The sequence below is a fragment of the Suricata suricatta genome, chromosome 11 (genome assembly GCF_006229205.1).
Source record: "Suricata suricatta isolate VVHF042 chromosome 11, meerkat_22Aug2017_6uvM2_HiC, whole genome shotgun sequence".
NCBI classification, from domain to species: Eukaryota; Metazoa; Chordata; class Mammalia; order Carnivora; family Herpestidae; genus Suricata; species Suricata suricatta.
Genome location: NC_043710.1, coordinates 75,227,187 through 75,233,847, shown reverse-complemented (window position 1 = coordinate 75,233,847; position 6,661 = coordinate 75,227,187). Strand labels below are relative to the sequence as shown.

At 45.4% G+C, this 6,661-nt stretch overlaps 1 pseudogene; it reads left to right on the top strand.

Moving 5' to 3' along the window:
- Positions 1-412: 412 nt before the first annotated feature.
- LOC115306531 lies at positions 413-2,166 on the top strand (annotated as a pseudogene).
- The last annotated feature ends 4,495 nt before the right edge of the window (positions 2,167-6,661 follow it).

The following is a 6,661-nucleotide window of genomic DNA, read 5'->3' as shown; positions in this document are numbered from 1 at the left end:
CTTCTTCATAAGGCCACTACTTTCAAGATCAGGAGATTTAGCTGACTTACTAACAGACTTACACAAAATGATGAGATAGAGGAACATGTCTCACATGGAATATCAGGACAAAACCTCAGCGAAAGAGCTAAATGAAACAAGGAGAGGCAATATTGTAGATAAATAATTCAGAGTAAGTGTCATAAAGATACTTATTGAACTTGAGAAATGAATGGAGGATCTCAGTGAGACTTCAACAAAGACATAGAAAATAAAGAAATAAAAAAAATAATGAGATGAAGAACTCAACAACTGAAATAAAAATACACTAGAGGGAGTCTATAACTCGGAGCCGTTGGGTCGGTTCCTGCTATTCCGGCGCCTCCACTCCGTCCCCTGCGGGTCTCCTCTGTGTGCAACGGACCGCATCGTCCCAGACACAGTAGTTGGTACAAATCGGGGATCCGACGAACTTTTCTCTGCCTGTGTCACTAACGGGCCCTTTATCATGAGCAGCAACTCGGCCTCCGCAGCAAATGGGAACGACAGTAAGAAGTTCAAGGGCGACAACAGGAGTGCAGGTGTGCCTTCCAGAGTGATCCACATTCGAAAGCTTCCCAGTGACGTCACCGAGGGCGAGGTCATTTCCCTGGGGCTGCCCTTCGGAAAGGTCACCAATCTCCTGATGCTGAAAGGGAAAAATCAGGCTTTCATCGAGATGAACACAGAGGAGGCTGCCAACACCATGGTGAATTACTACACCTCGGTGACCCCTGTGCTGCGCGGCCAGCCCATCTACATCCAGTTCTCCAACCACAAGGAGCTCAAGACTGACAGCTCCCCCAACCAGGCGCGGGCCCAGGCGGCGCTGCAGGCGGTGAACTCCGTGCAGTCGGGGAACTTGGCCCTGGCCGCCTCGGCTGCCTCAGTGGACGCCGGGATGGCCATGGCCGGCCAGAGCCCGGTGCTCCGGATCATCGTTGAGAACCTTTTCTACCCGGTGACTCTGGACGTGCTCCACCAGATCTTCTCCAAGTTTGGCACAGTTCTGAAAATCATCACGTTCACCAAGAATAACCAGTTCCAAGCGCTGCTGCAGTATGCCGACCCTGGGAGCGCCCAGCACGCCAAGCTGTCGCTGGACGGGCAGAACATCTACAACGCCTGCTGTACGCTCCGCATCGACTTCTCCAAGCTCACCAGCCTCAATGTCAAGTACAACAACGATAAGAGTCGCGACTACACGCGCCCCGACCTGCCCTCTGGGGACAGCCAGCCCTCGCTGGACCAGACCTTGGCTGCCGCCTTCGGTCTGTCTGTCCCTAACGTGCACGGAGCCCTGGCTCCTCTGGCCATCCCGGCGGTGGCGGCGGCGGCGGCAGCGGCGGGCCGTATCGCCATCCCATGCCTGGCAGGGGCCGGGAACTCTGTCCTGCTGGTCAGCAACCTCAACCCCGAGAGAGTCACACCCCAAAGCCTCTTTATTCTTTTCGGCGTGTACGGCGACGTGCAACGGGTCAAGATCCTGTTCAACAAGAAGGAGAACGCCCTGGTGCAGATGGCCGACGGGAGCCAGGCGCAGCTGGCCATGAGCCACCTGAACAGGCACAAGCTGCACGGGAAGCCGGTGCGCATCACACTGTCCAAGCACCAGAATGTGCAGCTGCCCCGGGAGGGCCAGGAGGACCAGGGCCTGACCAAGGACTACGGCAACTCCCCGCTGCACCGCTTCAAGAAGCCCGGCTCCAAGAACTTCCAGAACATTTTCCCGCCTTCGGCCACCCTACACCTCTCCAACATCCCGCCCTCTGCGTCTGAGGACGACCTCAAGATCCTCTTCTCCGGCAACGGCGGCATGGTCAAGGGCTTCAAGTTCTTCCAGAAGGACCGCAAGATGGCCCTGATCCAGATGGGCTCCGTGGAGGAGGCCATCCAGGCGCTCATTGACCTGCACAACCACGACCTGGGCGAGAACCACCACCTGCGGGGGTCCTTCTCCAAGTCCACCATCTAAGGCATGCCCGGGACCGGCCTGCTGGCGCCCAGCCACAACTTCCATCATTCCAGAGAAAAGCCACTTTAAAAAGCAGCTGAAGTGACCTTAAAAGACCAGAGATTTTATTTTTTTTAAAGAGAAATCAGTTTACCTGTTTTTAAAAAAATTAAATCCGATTGACCTTGCTCATACTGGGGAGATGGGGTGCCAGCCTCGGGCTCTTGGTGACGGGTGGACAATGCGTCCCCTTCCCTTCCCAGCCCCCGAGCCCGTGCCTTTTGCAGCCCCTGCGGGGCGGGTGCTCCCAAACCTCCACTTGGCTTTCTTGTGCCTTAAAACCAGCTGCTCCGGCGGGGGTGGGGCTGGGGGGCGGCCTCCTGCATGGGATCATGTGCCTGGTGCAGCCAGAGGCTGCGAGCTGCAGGGGCCAGCCGGCACCCCAATCCTGTTTAATCAAGTGTGTGATCCTCCCCACCCCCAGGGACCGCCACCTCGGGCAAGACCCCAAGGGCATCAGCCCTGTCCTCTTCAGCTTGAGCTGTTTTCACCGTAATCTCCGTATTATGCTTTGATGCAGTTGCAGACATCTGTGCCTAGCAATATTTCCAGTTGACCAAATATTCTAATCTTTTTTCATTTATATGCAAAAGAAATAGTTTTAAGTAACTTTTTATATAGCAAGATAAAAATGGTATGAGTATAATCTCGATTTCCTCCTTGTGTGTGATCTTACATACAGTCCTTTTTTATTTTATTTCTTATAATTAAGTTGCAGGGCAGGATCTAGTTTCCAGGGCAGACCGGCTGGGGTCCCGGCCCTGCCCACCGTTTCCAGATGCCTTACTCACAGCTGGCCTGTTCCCTGCCAGGGGGACAAGCGCTCTTAACCTTTCAGGGTTTCCCTTCTCCTGCAAATTTTGGACCAAAGTTTTGTTTTTTGTCTGCCTCTAATGCTGGGGCCCCAGAAGGTGGGACAGCGGCCCCGAGTCTTAACTGTCTCCCGCACGTCGTCCTGCACTTGCGGGTCCAAGGGGTTCCCCTGGGAACAGACCCCCGTGCCGGCCAGCCCCTTCCCTCGGGCCTGGACCCTCGAGTTTCCGTGTTGGGGTGGAACAAGGGTGTAAATATTTATAATTTTTTTATACCGGTTGTAAAACGAGGGGCAGCAACCGTGGTTTTTTATAAAAGGTGACACAGATGTATATTTTGATAACCGCAGTTACAGGCTCAGTATTGTGACGGGGAGCGAGGCACGCTCCACTGCCCGCCCCAGAGGTTCGTAATGCAAGAGAATGAATTAAAGCGATTTTACAACTCCTAAAAAAAAAAAAAAAAAAAAAAAACACACACTAGAGAAAGGCAGAAAAATATTAGAGGATACAGAGGAAAAGATCAGTGAGCTGAAAGACAGAATATTGGGGGGAAAACCTGTCTGAACAGCAAATACACACACACACACACACACACACACACACACACACACACATATATATATACCTGTATATATATATATACAGGTTAAGGGAACTCAGTGACATCATCAAGCATAGCATTCACATTATAGGGTCACAGAAGGGGACAGAAAATTTATTTGAAGAAATAATAGCTGAAAGTTTTTCTAGTCTTGGGAAAGAATCAGACCTCTAGATCAAGGAGGCACAGAGAGCTCCCCCAAAAATCAACGCAAGGAGTCCACAAGACATAATTAAAATGGCAAACGCTAGTGATAGAGTTTTATTTATTTTATTTTAAAGTTTTCAAATTTATTTATTGTTTAACTTACATTCAAGTTACTTAGCATATGGTGCAACAATAATGTCAGTAGTAGAGTTCTTAATGCCCCTTATCCATTTAGACTACACCCCCTCCCACAACCCCTCTAGCAACCCTCTGTTTGTTCTCTATATTTAAGAGTCTTTTATGTTTTGTCCCCCTCCTTGTTTTTGTTTTATTTTTGCTTCCCTTCCTTTATCTTAATCTGTTTTGTATCTTAAATTCCTCATTTGAGTGAAGGCATATGATATTTCTTTTTGTGACTGACTAATTTCGCTTACCATATTATCCTCCAGTTGTATCCACATATTACAAATGACATTGGGCTCTTTCCATACTTTGGCTATTGTTGATAGCACTGCTATAAACATTGGAGTGCATGTGCCCCTTCACAACAGCACACCTGTATCCCTTGGATAAATACCTAGTAGTGCAATTGCTGGGTTGTATGGTAGTTCTATTTTTAATTTTTCGAGGAACCTCCATACTGTTTTCCAGAGTGGCTGCACCAATTTGCATTCCACCAGCAGTGCAAAAGTGACCCTCTTTCTCTGCATCCTCGCCAACATCTGTTGTTGCCTGAGTTCTTAATGTTAACCATTCTGACAAGTATGAGGTGGTATATTATTGTGGTTTTGATTTGTGTTTCCCTGATGATGAGTGCTGTTGAACATTTTTTCATATGTCTGTTAGCCATCTGGATGTGTTCTTTGGAGTGCCTATTCATGTCTTTTCCTTCTTTCTTCACTGGATTATACATTTTTTTGGATGTTGAATTTGATAAATTCTTGATATATTTTGGATACTAATCCTTTACCTAATATGTCATTTGCAAATATCTTTTCCCATTCAGTCGGTTGCTTTTTAGTTTTGCTGATTCTTTCCTTTGCTGTGCAGAAGCTTTTTATTTTGATGAGGCCTCAATAGTTCATTTTTGCTTTTGTTTCCCTTGTCTCCAGAGATGTGTTGAGTAAGAACTTGCTGCAGCCAAGGTCAAAGAGGTTTTTGCCTGCTTTCTCTGGTAGGATTTTGATGGCTTCCTGTCTTACTTCTAGGTCTTTCATCAATTTTGAGTTTACTTTTGTGTATGTTGTAAGAAAGTGGTCCAGGTTCATTTTTCTGCAGGTCACTGTTCAGTTTTCTCAGCATCATTTGCTGAAGAGACTGTCTTTATTCCTTGGATAGTCTTTCCTGCTTTGTCAAAGATTAGTTGGCCATACATTTGTGGGTCCATTTATGCATTCTCTATTCTGTTCCATTGATCTATATGTCTCTTTTTGTGCCAGTGCCATACAGTCTTGATGATTACAGCTTTGTAATACGTCTTGAAGTCCAAGAGTTTGATGCCTCCAGCTTTGGTTTTCTTTTTCAAATTGCTTTGGCTCATCAGAGTCTTTTCTGATTCCATACAAATTTCAGGATTGGTTGTTCTAGCTCTGTGAAGAATACTGGTGTTATTTTGATAGGTATTGTGTTGAATATGTAGATTCTTTGGGTAGTATCGACATTTTAACAAAGTTAGTTCTTCCATTTTATTGTGTCTTCTTCAATTTCTTTCCTAAGTTTCTATAGTTTTCAGTGTATGGATTTTTCACCTCTTTTGTTATGTTTATTCCTAAGTATTTTGTGGGGTTTGGTGCATGTAAATGAGATCAATTCCTTGATTTCTCTTTCTGCTTCTTCATTTTTGGTGTATAGGAAAGCAACCGATTTCTGTGCATTGATTTTATATCCTGTGACTTTGTTGAATTCATGTGTCAGTTCTAGCAGTTTTTTGGTGGAATTTTTTGGGTTTTCCATATAGAGTATCATGTTATCTGTGAAGAGTGAAAGTTTGACTTTCTCCTGGCTGATTTGGATGCCTTTTATTCCTTTGCATTGTCTAATTGTTGAGACTAAGACTTCCAATACTATGCTGAATAACAGTGGCAAGAGTAAACATCCTTCTCTTGTTCCTGACCTTAGGAAGAAAGCTCTCAGTTTTCCCCCATTGAGGATGATATTAACAGTGGATCTTTCATAAATGGCTTTTATGATCTTCAGGTATGACCTTCTATTCCTACTTTCTTGAGGATTTTTATCAAGAAACAATGCTGTGTTTTGTCAAATGCTTTCTCTGCATATATTGAGAGGATCATGTGGTTCTTATCTTTTCTTTTATTGATGTGATGTATCTCTGATTGTATTGTAGATATTGAACCACCCCTATTTCCCAGGTATAAATTCCACTTGGTTGTGGTCAATAATTCTTTACTGTATTGCTGGATACAGTTGGCTAGTACCTTGTTGAGGATTTTTGCATCCATGCTCATCAGGGAAACTGGTCTATAGTTCTCCTTTATAGTGGGGTCTTTGTCTACTTTTGGAATCAACATAAAGCTGGCCTCATAGAAAGAGGAGTTTAAAAAAAATTTATGTCTATTTATTTTTGAGAGATAGAGAGACAGAGCATGATCTGGGAAGGGGCAGAGAGAGAGGGAAACACAGAATCCAAAGTTGGCTCCAGGCTTTGAGCTGTCAGCACAGAGCCCGATGTAGGGCTCAAGCCCAAGAGCTGTGAGATCATGACCTGAGCCAAAGACAGATGTTAAACTGACTGAGCCCCAGAAGCCCCTATAGAAGAAGTTTCTAAGTTTTGCTTCCATTTCTATTTTTTGTAACAGCTTCAAAAGAATAGGTGTTAACTCTTCTTCAGATGTTTGGTAGAATTCCCCTGGAAAGCCATCCGGCTCTGGACTCTTGTATCTTTGGGAGAATTTTTGATTACTAATAACATTTTTTACTGGTTATGGGTATCTTCAAAATTTTCATTTCTTCCTGTTTCAGTTTTGGTAGTTTATGTTTCTAGGAATTTGTCCATTTCTTCCAGATTGCCCATATTATTGGCATATAATTGGTCATAATATTATCTTA